Here is a 17,105-nt window from a genome sequence, read left to right as displayed (position 1 = left end):
ACAGCCATACACGAAATTGATGACCGTGGTTACCTGGATGGATGGGAATTGTATGGATGAGGGATAGGGGTGGGTGAGACACTTTTTGCTGTATATATTTATATATTCATATATATTTATTTTATTTATAAATCATGTGAATGTATTACATATTCAAAAATAAGATTAAAAAAAGATAAATTAGAAGTTAAAAAATAGAAGCCCCAGCGCAGCTCAATTCCTGTAGCCCTGTCATCATTGCCAGTCTCCAGTGGCAACCTAGTGAACGAAACAATGACCCCTACAAACCGTGGGCAATGAGCCATGCCATACACAACTAACAGAAATTAAGTTTGTAGAAAATAACAACGTAATTAAGAATTTGGAGAACCTGAGGCAGGTTTTTGCAAGGGAAAAGTCATAAGCTCATTAATTTTCACAAGTTAGTAGAGTGTTAATTAAATATCCTGTTAGTGAAATAAAGTTTATTTTTTGAAAGAAAATTGCCAAGAGGAGAATGGAAATAATGTTAGGCCACCATTCTTCTTACCGAACATAATCTCTGTGAGAGTTCGTTTCACTCTCTTGATACCCTTCTATATTCTGATGAGCTCTAGGTAAGTCTCCAGCCCTTTCTGCACAGCTCCAGACCCACAACAAATAGTTTACTGGACTCCTTCCCTCAGACATCCCACGGGCACCTCAGATCAACCTCTCCAAGGGGAAACCCAACACTCCAAAGCCTGTTCTACATTAGTGTGGGTGGTACTGCCATCTACCCAGTTTCCTAATTAGGAACCCAAGGAGGGAAGTTTATTCCTTTCTCTTCCTTCTCTTCACCAATCATAAAACCCTGAAGATCTTACCTCCTCAGTACTCCTTCATTCCTTGAAAAAAATACTTCTTCTTTTTACCTTTTACCACACCATCACCTCCAACCCATCCCCACTCTCTCTTATGCTATTGCCAGAGCATCCTAAGTGGTCCTCCTCTTCAGCCTGGCATCCCTTCAATCCATCCTCCACATTGGTGCCTGAATAACCCTTAACAATTAAGTCTGGTTTTACCACCTCCCTCTTAAAACCTTCAATGTCTCCCCACTGTGCGTAGACTGAGGTTCAAATTCCTCAGTGTAGACTCCAGGTGAGAGTGACTATACATTGCGGTGTCCCCAGGATAGTTCCAGGTTATTCCTGTTGTCTTGAGGTCCCAGCTTGCTAGCGCCCACTCTCACTCTCAAAGTATCCTTTAGGGAATTATTTGGTCTCCCTAACCATAGGACTGTCCCCAATCCAACTATTGCCTACCTCCTAGCTGCATCTCTTACCATTTTATGTTCCAGCAACACTAAACCGCAGATCACCCATATCATATACGCCACTGTTTCTCATCTTTGGGCTTTTCCTCCCATTGTCTTCTCTGCCAGGAATGTGTCACAACCTTCCCTCTCTTACACACTCCATCTTGTTCACTCCTGCTTGTTCTTTAAGACTTGGCTAAGCATCACTCTTTGATAAAGTCTTTCCTGGCAGCTGTCCTCTTACACACACACACACACACACACACACACACACACACACGGTCAGTTTTACTTCCCTGTATTTCTGTTATGTCTTAGAGATCTCCATTAATGAATTTAGTGGACTGCATTATAATGATCTATCTACGGGTCAGCCTCCCATCACCAGATTGTAGATTTCCCAAGGGCAGGCGTTGTGTCCTACATATCTTTACATTTCCAGAAGTTGCAGAGTTTCTACATTCCAGGCACAGCAGGCCACAAGAGCAAAAGCACATTGGCAGAAACAATCTGGGTGCATTTGAGGAACGGAAAGAAGGTGTGTGTGGCTAGAGCACAGTGAGGGGGCGAGTGGAATACAGGATGAGGTCACAGTAGAAGGCAGCAGCCAGCCCTGTATTGGCCTTAGAGCACAGTTAGATGCCCTGACCACCCAGACGATTAAGCAGGGAACATGAGATCTGAGGTCCAACAGACTTGAGTTTGACAACTGGTTTTCCTGCTTACCATCTGGGTTAACATGAATAATATTTTTAAACATCTCCAAGCCTCAGTTTCCTTGTCTATAAAATGGACATAGTACAACTGTGGTGAGGAGTGAAGGAGATAAAGTCTGTTAACCACCTAGCACAGCGTGTGGCATGTCAGAGTTGTTCATTAAATGGGAGGTATTATGATTATTTTCCAGCAGAAATTGAAGGAAGTGAGCCAATTTCCAAAAGTTCTGAGTATGGAGTCAATATTTTCAGGGATTAGAGGATTTCTTATATTCTGAGAAGGGTTGAGAGGTGGCAGCAGACAGGAGACCCCAAGGTCAGTGAAGTGTGCCAAGTTCTCCAAGTTCTACAGAAGCAATCCTGTAAACCAACAGCTAGCAGGCTTCAGGCACAGGACTCTTCTCAAGCCCTGCCTGATCAGAACAGGTCTTTGTCCATCAGTAATGAGCTAACCATTCAAGTGTAATTCTGATTTTTATCATGAGAATCAATAAGATGATAGGGCTCATTTGAAGAATCTCATGTTATCCCGCTTTTGCCGGCACACATCTTTTCTTTTCTTTTTTAGACTTTTTTAAAAATTGAAGTATAGTTGATTTACAATGTTCTGTTAATTTCTGCTGTATAGCAAAGTGATTCAGTTATACATATATTGATTATATACATTTTAAAATATTCTTTTCCATTATGGTTCATCATAGGATACTGAATATAGCTCTCTGTGCTATACAGTAGGACACATCTTTTCTGAATCGTGGGGAATCCTTGAGCCAGTCTTCACCAGCACCCATGGCCCCTCACTCTGGAACACACCTCACCACCTACAAGTTATCTCTGAAAGCAGGATGTTTCTTAAGCCAGAATCCAACTAAGCATTTCAGATATTGCTCAGCATCCAAGAGCCCCCATTCCATGTCATTCATTAGGTCAGGCAGAAGTGACGCCAAAATATATAACAGGTATAGCACAGGCATAGCCAGCCAGTCAGAGTGAACAGTGACCAAAGCACTGGGGTGACCATGGTCCTGAGGCCCCTGAGGCCCTGGCGATAGCCCTTTAGTTGCTGACTTGTAAAGTCCTGGGAGAACTGACCAGCATGGCTGGGATGCTGCAAAGTCACTCAGGTGGCAATTTACCAACCGGTCAGTATTTAAACAGCCAGCTCAGCCTTCCCAGAGTGTAGCTGCCACATACCAGTTGGGAACAGGTGAGTTTGTTCATCTGCAGGAACCCTATCCAGCGGTTATCATTGCTTCATTTCCCACCCATCCATGCCCTCTCCTTCCAGAGCAGGAAAAATGAGCCCCCAAGCAATATGGTGTGGTTGAAAGCTGTCCAGAGGTGGTAGCAGGACATCTGGTCCTAATCTGAGCTTTGCTTCTTACCACCTGTATGACACTTGGAACGTTAACTTCCCCACCTGTAATATGAGATGGTCGTGCTCCCTTAGTTCAGACAGAGTGAAAATCAAATAAATGCATATAAAAGGCCAAACACAAGGCCTGACCCAAAGCAGGTGCTCAGTGCATGGAATCAGCCTCCAAAGAAAAGTAGAGACATGGAAGCTGCTCTCAGGGACTTTCATTGGGAAGGTCCATTGCCATCTACCCTACAGTTGATTGCTGGGTGGGTGATTCCAAGGAGGGGTGATGGGTGAGGACAGCTACTAGGATTTGCCTGCAGCAGCCTCCTGAATCCGGCGCTCCCAGCCCTGTGGGGAGATGCCCACAAAATCTGGCTTTGCAGTCCATCTTGAAGAGGGATTGGAGAGTAGGGGTGTCAAATGGGTGTGGAAGGAGGGAGAGTGCTGCTGGATGACTCACTGTTCTGGACCACAAGGCACTGGGGAGACAGGGGAGGGTTGGGGGAGCTGGCACCCACCCTTGCCATCCTGGTTTTCTTTCCCTCCTGCGCACCACTGTTTGGGCAGTTTAATAGGGTTGCCATGGGAACAATCTGCACAGCAGAAAGAACAGAAACCAGCAGTGTGAGGACTTGGGTTTGAATCCTGACTCTGCTGTTTTCCAGCCATATTATCTTGGCCATGGTATTTCATGCCCACCACCTTCCCTCTACAACCTTTGCTTCCTGAAAAATTGGGATCCTGTGCCGTCCCTGCCCACCTCTTAAGAGTTGCTGTGAGCTTTGCGAAATATGTACTTGAAAGCAATTTGTGTAATGTACTCTCCAAACACGATGTTCTGTAATGTGACTGTGCTTGCTTAATGGAACCTGAATTTCACCAGACCTACTAGCTGATGAGGTGCCATTAGCAGTGACTACCCATGCTTCACTGGCTGCTGCCCTTGTAGAGCAAGCTGCGCCCTGGTGCCTATAAGGTTCCCCTTAAGGACTTGTCACACTTCCAGGGGACCTCTACCGGGCACCCCACACAATCTGATACCAGAGGCACAGCTTCTGCACCTCACTTTCTCCTGCTCTAGAGCTGGCCCAGTGGGCATGATGCCAATGGCTGAGAACCTCCTCTGCCACTCCCACCCCATGTCACATACTGTCTCTTGGGCGCAACAGAGCCCTGCATAGGAAGAGCTCCTGGAGCCCCTCTCTCCCTGGGGTTTGGACACCAACCCCCCGGGCCAGGTAGGGAACAGATGCCCATCTGCCCTCTTCAGTACTTCTCTCCACCAATCAGGTTTTTCAGCACAAACCTTCCTTCTCATTCAGACAAAACCAAAGGCCTTGGACGAGTTAATTTCACAAAAAATTAATTCTTCCAGGGACACACACGAAATTAACTGGTGTGGGCTCATCAGACCACAAGTCAACCGGACACGTTTAGAGAAATTTGGATTTCATTTTGGGCTAATGGTGGTATGTTTGCTACAATAATATTTATTATGAATCTTCATTTTCATTATTGCAAGTAGCTACAACCCCATTTGTGGTTCTTGAATTTATTATTTTTCAAATTTTATTTAATTAATTAATTAATTTATTTATTTATATTGAAGTATAGTTGATTTACAAGGTTGTGTTAGTTTCAGGTGTACAGCAAAGTGATTGTTACACACACATATATATCTTTTTTTCAGATTCTTTTCCCTTATAGGTCATTACAAAATATTGAGTATAGTTCCCTGTGCTATACAGTAGGTCCTTGTTGGTTATCTATTTTAAATATAGTAGTGTATATATGTTAATCCTAAACTCCTAATTTATCCCTCCTCCCCATCCCCTTTGGTAACCATAAGTTTGTTTTCTATGTCTGTGGGTCTGTTTCTGTTTTGTATATCAGTTCATTTGTATTTTTTTTTTAGATTCCACATATAAGTGGTATCACATGATATTTGTCTCTCTCTGTCTGGTTTACCTCACTTCATATGACAATTTCTAGGTTGTGGTTCTTGAATTTAGTTGGAGTGATCCTCATGGTGGGCTCACCATATCCCATACCCCAGGTGTGACTTAGCATGCAGCCCTTCTAGATACTTCTGAAGAGAATCCAGGCAGATGAGCTCTGGCTGAAACGATGATGAAGAAGGACATTTGTGTCTGAAAGCTTACACAGGAGATTTAAAGTGATATTTAAAGGGAGTGGGATTAACATTTCAAAGAAGCATGGTTACCAGAATGGTTTCGTGTAGGTCATATTTTCTCACAACTCATTAGGGTGTCATGAAATCAGTTTAGTGGGTTGTGACCAGTATTTTAAAAGATAAAGTAGGATAGGAAGGGATAAAATAGGAGTTTGGGATTAACAGACACACACTACTATATATAAGATAGACAAACAACAAGGACCTACTGTATAGCACAGGCAACTATATTCAATGTCTTATAATAACCTATTAAAAAAAAAAAGAATCTATATGTATAACTGAATCACTTTTTTGTACACCTGAAACTAACACAATATCGTACATCAACTATAACTTCAATTTAAAAAAAGAGAGACAAAAAGATGAAGCAGGATAAAATATAAGTATTACAATGTATTATACATAACAGAGGTAAGTATTATCTCATAACCTTTTTGTTTCTGTTATACCATACATAGAGATTGAACTATATGAAATTACCATTTTAAGGTCAAAAAGGTCCAATATCTGCAGTTTCATATGGTTCACCTTAACAATATGTGCATATTTAGCATATTAAAATTTTTTTCTGTGAATCACAGTAAAAAAATTTGAAAAAGACTTGGAGTCAAAATCTGCATTGAGATTCCAGCAGAGCTCTTTACTAGCTGTGCATTCTTTTTTTTTTTTTTGATAGCTACTTTTATTTATTTATTTATTTTTGGCTGTGTTGGGTCTTCGTTTCGTGCGAGGGCTTCCTCTAGTTGCGGCAAGCAGGGGCCACTCTTCATCGCAGTGCGCGGGCCTTTCACTATCGCGGCCCCTCCCATTGCCGGGCACAGGCTCCAGACGCGCAGGCTCAGTAGTTGTGGCTCACGGGCCCAGTTGCCCCGCGGCATGTGGGATTTTCCCAGACCAGGGCTCGAACCCGTGTCCCCTGCATTAGCAGGCAGATTCTCAACCACTGCGCCACCAGGGAAGCCCCATAGCTGTGCATTCTTTAAGTCTCCTTTATGTTTACAATGGGGATGATCAGCCTAGTTGATGGAACTGGTGTTGAGAATTGTGGGAGAGAATGCATGTGCTGGCACTTAGCGTCAGTTAAGTCCAGGGAGAACGGTAGATGCCAAGTGTGTGTTGTTCAGGACTCTTTAGCTGCAAATGTTAAACCCAATGCAAAGCAGGTGAAGCAAAAAATGGAAGTCCAGGAGTGGGGTAGCCACAGGCATAACTGGATGAAGGGACTTGAATGATGTCACCAGATCTGTCCCTCCCTCCACCACTCAGCTCTACTTGCCTTTAAGGATGGGGTTATTTTAGCAGGAGGAGAGGGGATCATTGTTACCCACCCTTCAGGTCTAAATCACCCCACTAATGACCTCATAGGTGCTCTCAGGGGAAGACTGATCCAAATTGATACATGTGCTGTCTCATGAGCTTGTCTCTGTGATAGAAAGATGCGATGAAACTGCCTGGGCGGATTCATCCAGGGGTTGATGAAACTTCCCCTGTGGCCAGAGGGTGGGGTGTTGCAACTGATGGTTCCAGCAGAGACATAAGGGGGTTGGAGGAGGGCAGTTTCCAAGGGAAGAGGAAGTTCTTATCACTAGAAGCAGGAGAAGGAAAGGAACCCTGGGCAGACCACCACCACAAGATGAGTAAGAGAATCCGAGGTGCCTCGCTGGGGTGCCTGAGACAATATTTCTCATTGCAGATGTCCAAAACGCCTGCGTCTTGAGCAAAGTGAAACAGGTGATCCACGGGGCATCCCATGTGCTCTGGTATGGCTCTCTGGGTCACAGCAATATGGGCCTCAAGGCTGAAATAGGACAACTGAAGGATAGGTGCCATTCATAAAGCACATACCCACCACCAACAGGTCAAAGCAGAGACAGAAGTCAAGAAGGTTTAGGCTACCTGGAAATGGACAATGCTCCCGAGAGGAGCACCAGCCAAAGGAGCAAGTGGGGGAAAAGACACGATAGAACCTGGTCAGAGAGAGGAAAGGGAGGGTGCGTTCTGATACAGGTCATAAAACTGGCCCCAGGGAGAATATAGTAAGCTGGGAACTTGTACTGTTCAGATCTGTGGAACATCATTAGGCTAAAAGCAGAGCATCTGATACATTCATAATTTGCCTTTCTGACTATTTTATCTCCCAGGGAGCAAAGGAAGTAGCAGATAAACTTTTCTAGACCAAATTCCAACCAGTAAGGAAGTTGTGATGGTGATGTGGTCGTGGTGCGGGTGGAAAGGAACTTTGGGGAAAAAAAACTTCCAAGTAGTCTCACAGTTAGTTCATGATGACATGGGAGAAGATAGCTGGACCTCCTTAAAGATCCACCCTGCACCCGGGGCAGGCAGATGTCAGAGCCTCCGCAAAGAATAGGTGTGATTTCGTGGCTAAGAGGGTGCCTGGAGAGCATCGGCAAGCTCTCAAATCACAGTTCTGATGGTGTAAGTACAAAAGGTCCTTATGAGGAGAAAAAATGTGGGATCTTAAAAAAAAAAACAGAAATGGTGGAAAATCCACATAAATGACTTGTTTTCTGTTTACACTGGAACCTAGGTTTTTAAAAAGCATTTTTATCTTCTTGTGAGTTCTCTAAGCATCTGTCTTCAACCAGTGACAGTGCTGACAGTTTAATCTCTCTCTCTCTCTCTCTCTCTCACACACACACACACACACAGACTGCTTCTCCAATAACTCAGTTCCCTATTTCTCTAACTTCCTCTTTTCTTTACTATTAATGGGAAACTTGGACAGTCATTAGTTTTGTCATCATCTTAGTGTTGCCATGCAATATTTGGAACATATTTACACTAAAAAAAATTATTTATCTGAAATTCAAATTTACCTGGAGATCCTGGATTTTTTGGTTGTTTTGGGGGGGAAGATTGTGCTAAACCTGCAACCCTAGCCCACCCTCATCCCCAGACCCTCACTCTGGAAGGCTCGGGTAACAGACAGGACACTTGACGGGTAGAGCAAGGGGCAGGGAACCACCTCCAGGTTCTGCAGAGTCCCCAGGCTCCAAGAAAGGGGGTGCTCCTCAGGGCGGCTCTTTAGCTACACCACTCCCAGTAGAGCGTGTTATTTTCTTGCTCACAAACAAAAGCTGTGAGGAGGCAATGCTTTTGGTCAGCTCATGGGGGGTGGTTGTTGCTTCCGTCTCCATCTTGGCGCTTTCTTCTCGGGGACCTCCTGCATCTTCTGTTGCTTAGTCTCTCAGGATTTGCAAGTCAGACCCGTCTTTGCCTGGTTGTAAGTGGGAATCACCCCCACCCCGTTTACTTCCTCTGGATGCTTAACACGGAGCCAATGGTCTCTTCTTTCAGGCTTTTCTTATAGCCCTTCGAATGGTTATCGTAATTCCCTTTGAACAGGCTCCAACTGGCTGTGGTTTTCAGAAATGAGCTGTGCACCCCTGGATCCAGCGTTCTAGGCAGGACCCTCCTTACGCGGACAGGTCTTCTGTTGACAGCGACAGGGACCTTCCCAGAAGATAAAAATATCACTTCCTGACCCTCGGTTTTAGGCTTCCTCACTCGTCCAATGCCTTCTTTCTACCAAAAGGATTTTGTTTAAACTGTCACCGTTCCCTTCTTCCCCCAATAAAACATCCCTTTAGATTTTCTGGGAATCTATGGAATTCACATATACACGTTTCATATTTGTATGCACGGTTTTCCACTTCTTTTTCCTTAAAACAAGTTTTTCTTATTCAGACCCAAGTAAGAAAGAGTTGATCCCATGAAAAACAAATTAAGGAGATTTTATTATACACCAGTTTAATGAAATCGAGAAAGTCATTTACTCTTAGGGAAGGCATTTTATGTGTCTGGAAGAAATACACGATGATGACAAATAAGGTCAGTGGGGACGGGGGGATGGATTGGTTATTTTTAAGGCCTATTCAATTATCAAATGATTGTCATTAAATTACTTTCTACAGAAGGTACATGGGTCCAGGTGTTCAAAGACCCTTTGTTTTCCTGAGTCCCAGGATGAGTGTAAGCCTGTGAAGCTAGGAGCTCTTAGTAGTTAAAAAAATATATAATGGGGGGGTAGGGGTAGTATGTAGGAAGAAGGAAAGAAGAACTGGGAAACAAAAACAAAAATGAAAAAACTCCTGCTGGTGCTCCAGCCACATAGGGGCTTAATATAAATCAGAAGTGGTTAAGAGATGCATTTATTAAAGTTGTTTGCTTCAGGATAATGCACTGCAGTATCTTTCTTCTATCTTCCCTGTCAAATCTTCAGTACCAGTCTACATTCTTCATTGCTCATTGTTGCTTTGGAATGAACGAATTCTTCTTGGAGAGCTCAAAGTGATGCCGAGTTCTGCAAATGGATTGTACAGGGAACAAAGAATATAGGACGGAGTTGGAGCACTAAGGGAGAGCTGACTCAGGATTACATCTATAAATCATTGTTAATATTAGATTGAAAAACATTATGCAGCAACTAATATATATAATACATAATAATTATATTTATAGAGCATTTTATGATATAAATGCTTTATGCTATATGTTACATTTAGAAAGAAAAATTTAAATTGTGTATACTCTATGATCTCAATTATGTAAAAATTATAGAAAAATGACTGGAAGGAAATATACCAGAATGTTAATAGTGATTGACCCTAGATGGTAAAATTATGATGACCTTTTTTCTTTTTCTTTTTTTGTTGAAGTATAGTTGACATACAATATTACATTTGTTTCAGGTGTACAACATAGTGATTCGATATTTCTATATATCACAAAATGATCACCATGATAAGTCTAGTTACTATCTGTCACCATACAAATTTATTATGATATTACTGACTATATCACCCATGCTGTACATTTCATCCCTGTGACTCATTTATTTTGTAACTGGAAGTGTGTACCTCTTAATCTCGCTCACCTGTTTCACTGCTCCCTCACTCCCCTCCCCTCTGGCAACCACCTGTTTGTTCTCTGTATCTGTGAGTCTGTTTCTGTTTTGTTATGTTTGTTCATTTGTTTTGTTTTTCAGGTTCCACATATAAGTGAATTCATATAGTACTTGTCTTTCTCTGTCTGGCTTATTTCACTTAGCATAATACCCTCTAGGTCCATGCATGTTTTTGCAAATGGCAAGATTTCATTCTTTTTTATGGCTGAGTAATATTACATTGTATATATTTAATATATACTATATCTTCTTTATCCATTCATCTATCAATAAACACTTGGGTTGCTTTCATAGCTTGACAATTGTAAATAATGCTGTAATGAACATAGGCGTACATATATTTCTTCAAATTAGTGTTTTTATTTTCTATGGGTGGGTACCCAGAAGTGAAATTGCTGGATTGTATGGTAGTTCTATTTTTAAGTTTTTGAGGAACCTCCATACCGTTTTCCAAAGTGGCTGCACCAATTTACATTCCCACCAACAGTGCACAAAGGTTCCCTTTTCTCTATATCCTCACCAACACTTGTTATGTCTTGGCTTTTTGGTAATAGCCATTCTGACAGGTGTGAGGTAATATCTCATTGCAGTTTTGATTTGCATTTCCCTGATGATGAACGATGCTGAGCATCTTTTCATGTGCCTATTGGCCATCTGTGTGTCTTCTTTGGAAAAATGTCTATTCAGGCCCTCTGTCCATTTTTAAATTGAATTATTTCTTTTTTGGATATTGAAATGTGTGGGTTCTTTTTTTATTTTTAATTTTTTTTTTTTTAAACTTTGGGTTTATTTATTTATTTATGGCTGTGTTGGGTCTTCGTTTCTGTGCGAGGGCTTTCTCTAGTTGCGGCAAGTGGGGGCCACTCTTCATCGCGGTGCGCAGGCCTCTCATTATCGCGGCCTTGTTGCGGAGTACAGGCTCCAGACGCGCAGGCTCAGTAATTGTGGCTCACGGGCCTAGTTGCTCCGCGGCATGTGGGATCTTCCCAGACCAGGGCTCGAACCCGTGTCCCCTGCATTGGCAGGCAGATTCTCAACCACTGCGCCACCAGGGAAGCCCATGTGTAGGTTCTTTATATATTTTGGATATTAACCCCTAATCAAATATGTCATTTGCAAATATTTTTTCCCATTCAGTAGGTTGCCTTTTAATTTTGTTGATAGTTTCCTTCACTGTGCAAAAGCTTTTTAGTTTGATGTAGTCCCATTTGTTTATTTTTGCTTTTGTTGCTCTTGCCTGAGGAGACAGATCCAAAAATATATTGCTAAGACTGATGTCAAACAGCACATTGCCTACGTTTTCTTCTAGAAGTTTTATGGTTTCAGATCTTACACTTAAGTCTTTAAATCCATTTTGAGTTTATTTTTTATATGGTGTAAGAAAGTGGTCCAGTATTCCCAACACCATTTATTGAAGAGACTGTCTTTTCCCCACTGTATATTCTTGTCTCCTTTGTCATGAATTAACTGACCATTTAAGCGTGGGCTTTTTGGGGGGCTCTCTTTTCGGTTCCACTGATCTATATGTCTGTTTTTGTGCCAGTACCACACAGTTTTCATTACTATAGCTTTGTAGTATAGTTTGAAATCAGGGAGCGTAATACTTCCAGCTTTGTTCTTCCCTCAGCTTGTTTTGGCTATTCAGGGTCTTTCATGGTTCCATACAAATTTTAGGATTATTTGTTCCATTTCTGTGAAAAATGCCATTGGTATTTTGATAAGGATTGCACTGAATCTCTAGATTGCTTTGGGCAGTATGGACATTTTAACAATATTAATTCTTCCAATCCATGAGAACAGAAAATCTTTCCATTTGTTTGTGCCATCTAATGACTTTATCTAATACTTTATGCTTTTATGTACTTTCTGAGCTCTATACAATGAACAAACACTACTGTAACAAGCAATACAAAAGAAAGAAAACCAAGCTTCTCAAAAATTCCATTTGATCTATAGAAATTTTTGGTTCTCATTCTTCTCCTAAGTATGTCTCTAATAGAATCTGGGGAAACCATGCTTGGATCTTAGCAGCCTAGGTAAAAGAGGTAAGATGTGGTGGGATGGAAGTTGGGGAACTCTAATTCTGCTGCTGCTGGTCCTGAGGTGCAGCTGGATGTTCTAACAGAATATGGGACAGAGAGGGTTCTGTCCTCAGACAACAAGGCTGGTTGCTGCTGTACCCCTAGGGTCCAGTGCACTGGTGGAAACCCAAATGGATGGTGATTACAGGTAACCAGTAAATTCAGGAGAGGACCATGGACAGTACTTAATGGTATTGGAAGTGATTCTTTAATGGAGACTTGAAAGAATTTGTTCCAACCAAGCTCAGAACAGAGATCCAGGGAGATAGTGTGAGACAGGAGAACTTATGTTAAAACCCATAAACATTATGAAGAACCTAGGGGCAGGACAGGAATAAAGATGCAGACATAGAGAATGGACTTGAGGACACGGGGAGGGGGAAGGGTAAGCTGGGATGAAGTGAGAGAGTGGCATGGACTTATATATACTACCAAATGTAAAATAGATAGCTAGTGGGAAGCACCCGCATAGCACAGGGAGATCAGCTCAGTGCTTTGTGACCACCTAGATGGGTGGGATAGGGAAGGTGGGAGGGAGACGCAAGAGGGAGGAGATAAGGGGATATATGTATATGTATAGCTGATTCACTTTGTTATAAAGCAGAAACTAACACACCATTGTAAAGCAATTATACTCCAATAAAGATGTTAAAAAAAACAAACAAACCCATAAACAGGGACTATATTGGAGGATATAAGAAGGTTGTGATATGGAGGTTCTGTGGATATTCAGGGCTCATTTCTTTTCATTCATTCATTCATTTGTTCATTCATTCATTCATATATCCATTCATTCCTTCATTCATCCAATAAACGTTTATTGGGGCTTCCATGCTAGGTACTGGAGACATAAAGCAAATAACACATTGTCAGCAAATTATCAGACTCATGCCAGGTCCTTTCACCTTGGTGATGCTAAGGTCATGAATACATCTAGGATTTTTATGGTCTTGACCAATCTATGGACAAAGTACACAGTGACCCCAGTTTAGGCGGGACTGGAAAAGGGTTTACATCCATAAACCCTCCCTAGGATCATTCATACCTTGTGCCACTGCTCCCTGTTCACAGAATCAGAGAAATGCCAGAGCTACCAAGAGCCACAGAAGACTCTCCCAACCTGACTCTTACTTGCATATCACTAGGGATCTGCCCCGGATTGTGCACAGGAAGCAGGATTTAATGAAAAATAATAAGGTACACGGAGATTTAAAGGTGACAAACCACCTTTAAGTCCATTATATCATGTAGTCCTAACATGACAGCAGTGAGATAGTCAGGGATTACCACTCCCATCTTATGATGAGAAAACAGGCTTGGAAAGGCTAAGTCTTCTGCCCACCGCGAAAATCAATGAACTGGATCTCCAATTCAGGTCCTCTCCATACCTCCAAGTCCATGGCTTTCTCATTACAGCTTGCCCAGAGAGTCCAGATGCCCCATCATTCCAAGGGACACAGAAAGCCCATGACACACTCAGACTGCAGGACATGTGTGCAGAATGTGTAGGCATGAGTCAAGGGGCAGGATGAGACTGGGTGTATTCATTTTCTACGGCCGCTGTAACAAATTACCGCAAACTTAGTGCCTTAAAAACAACAGAAATATATTCTCTCACAGTGTTGGAGGCCAGAAGTCCAAAATCAGTCTGACTGGACAGAAATCAATGTGTCACAGGGCTGCACTCTGTCTGGAGGCTCTAGGGCAGAATCTATTCCTTGCCTCTTCCAGCTTCTGGCATTCCTTGCCGTGTGGCTGTATCACTCGCTCCAATCTTAAAGGTCAGTGTCGTTCAAATGGTCTTCTCCTCTGTCTGCGTCAAATCTCCCCCGCTTCCCACTTAGAAAGGTACATGAGACTGCATTTAGGGCGCACCTGGATACCCCTGAATATCACCTCATCTCAAAATTTTAACTTAATCACACCTGCAGAGCCCTTTCTTACAAATGTGGTAACCTCCACCAGTTCCAGGGATTTGGGCCTAATATCCAAGGGACATGATTCTGCCTACTACCCTGTGCTAGGGCCTTGCACCTCGTGACCTCTTCAGTCTGTAAGTAAGTGCTCAGTTAAAGCTGAGTCTACATGGGGAAAGGGAAATATGGTATGACAACAAAAGGATTTTGGGAAAACTACATGAAGGAGGGTAGGCCTAAGATTGCCTTCCTTACGTAGCAACTTATTTATTGATTCTGTTTTAAATCTGCCACTTCTTCACATGGTCCTACAGAGCTGGCTCAAGTCCCCAGACTCTTAGTATCCTATCTATCCAACCAAGGCCAGGGAAGTGGGCTGGCCCTGATGTCCTGGAGTGTCAGAGCTGGAAAGATCACCTGGGCTAATCCTCACTCCCCTCCTTTACTGATGGAGAGCCTGAGGTCTAGCCTCTTCCTTCAGAAACCAGTACTTCCAATACTTCAGTCTATACTTTTAAGGAGCCAGCCCAGTATCCCCCCAAAGAGGCTTCAGGTCTGGGACACAAGGATCAAGGCAGGAGTAGCCAGGATTGACTGAATGTGTGAAAACCATCCTTTTTTTGCCCTCTTTGAGCCCCGCTATGGTTCTTCCTGCTTCTCTCTCTGGATCAGTGGGCCATCTCCTTTTTACCCTCCATATCTTCTTCTCCCCATATGATTAGGTCTCTGCCTCCACACTCACCCCTCTCTTCCTGTCCCTTAGCCCTAGGTCCTCACAGCCCTGGCAGGACTCCCTCCTATTCCCCTCTCCCTCCCTCTTCCCCTCCCCACTCGCCACTGTTATCCTTCTCTTCTCAGCCTACCACCCACCATACTCTGGTGTCCTCGGCAGTAGGCTCTTTGTCAGTTTCAAGGCAAACATGATGAAACAGAGAAGCATAGTGGCTTCTGGAGGCAAAGAATTCTTTTTTTTTTTTTTTTTTTTTTTGTCAAGTTTAAGGCCTGTAAAACTGAGAGAGATAATGAGGAAGGAAGTGGGGATATGAGGGAGGGGGGTTCACCTTAGCTTTTCTGTTTGTGGGTTTCACTTGCATGAATTTTCCTGTCACCAGAATGATGAGTAGATATCTGGGCATCTACTTATATAAGTGCTAGGCTGAAGCTTATGTGCATGAGCAAAAGAGACCCCCAAAGTTAGGACATCCATTGTTTGGGTGGTCAGACTGAGGGCTCTAATTCTACCAAAGCTCCATATCATTCATTAGCCATGTGACCTTTGGACTTAAGTTTCCCCATCTTTGAAAATCACAGGGATAATACTATCTACTTCACAGGGTTTTTGTGAAGCATAAATGAGATAATGCCTGTGAAATCCTCTAGCACAGAAATTGGTGTTAACAGTCAATAAATACTCGTTGACCTGATATCTGGGTCACTTCCCCTGTGAAGACTTTCCTGACCCTCCTAATCCCAGGAGAACTGACCCCTCTTTCCTCAGTGTACCCCTTACACCCTATTTATGTCCCTGTGTTAGAACCTATAATACTTTTTTACCCTCTTGGCCCTCATCTGCCCCACTCCTCACCTCTCTCCAGCTCTAAGCATCTCCAGGACAGTGACAATCTTACTCATTTTTGTAATCCCATTGCCTAGTATAGTGACTGGTTCATGGGAGGTGCCCTGTAAATATTGGCTGAATTGATTTGAAATGGTGAGGGTTTCTGAGCACAAGCCTCCCAGGTCAGGATTGTTTTGAATTTATCGTGCCAGTTGCTGCCTCCTTGTATTTATTAAGATTGATGGCAAAACCCGTTGAAAGGCATCTGGCTCTAGGAGCCCCAGGAGATTCTGTCGGCTCTGGCCCACCCCAGGCAGACGGGCCTTATTAAGAGAGATCAAACTGTTTACTATGCTGGCAGTGCCCAGACTTGCTTCCCACCAAAGCTGGGGCAGTTCGCCATTCAATGCCATCGTATCGTTGAAATGGTGAAGGCTCAACTGAGAGCCATGCTCCTCTCCAACACTTCCAAGGAGGCTGCTTCATGGGCTCATTTTCCCTGGGAACAGTCTCCTCTACTTACAACCGGAGTCTTTCAAAGGCTTTGGGGTTGGTCCTGTCTGGATGTGATGGGTGGGAGTGCAGCCCAGGGAGTCACCTCTGGACAGGCAGAGTCCTGGGGCCTGGAAATGTCTGAGGCTGTTCTCCAAGAATGTCTGCGGGACACTGCAGGATGGAGTACCACCAATGCTGTAACTTGGGAAAGAGTAAGTTGTGTGTCCAATGTGAGGGTCATGTGGAAACCCAACAGAAGAATGATCCGCTAAGACATAGTTGGGAGTTGCTGAAACAGGTCACAGGAGGAACTGGGAAACTGGCTGAATGGTTATTAATAACTAAAAATAATTACCATGTATTAGGAAACTACTGATGTGCCAGGTGCAGTTATATACTTTACCGTCTTAATCATCATGACAACCTGTGTAATAGGCTTGCACACAAAGAAACTGAGGCTCAAAGGACTAAGTGACTTGCTTAAGTTCCCACAACAACAACAAGCAAGTGACGAAAACAGGGGCAAACCCAGGCAGTGGGCCACAGTCTTCTGGTCTACCACGTTCCATTGCC

Source organism: Eschrichtius robustus, chromosome 6 (genome assembly GCF_028021215.1).
Source record: "Eschrichtius robustus isolate mEscRob2 chromosome 6, mEscRob2.pri, whole genome shotgun sequence".
NCBI lineage: Eukaryota > Metazoa > Chordata > Mammalia > Artiodactyla > Eschrichtiidae > Eschrichtius > Eschrichtius robustus.
This window is presented reverse-complemented; position numbering follows the sequence as displayed.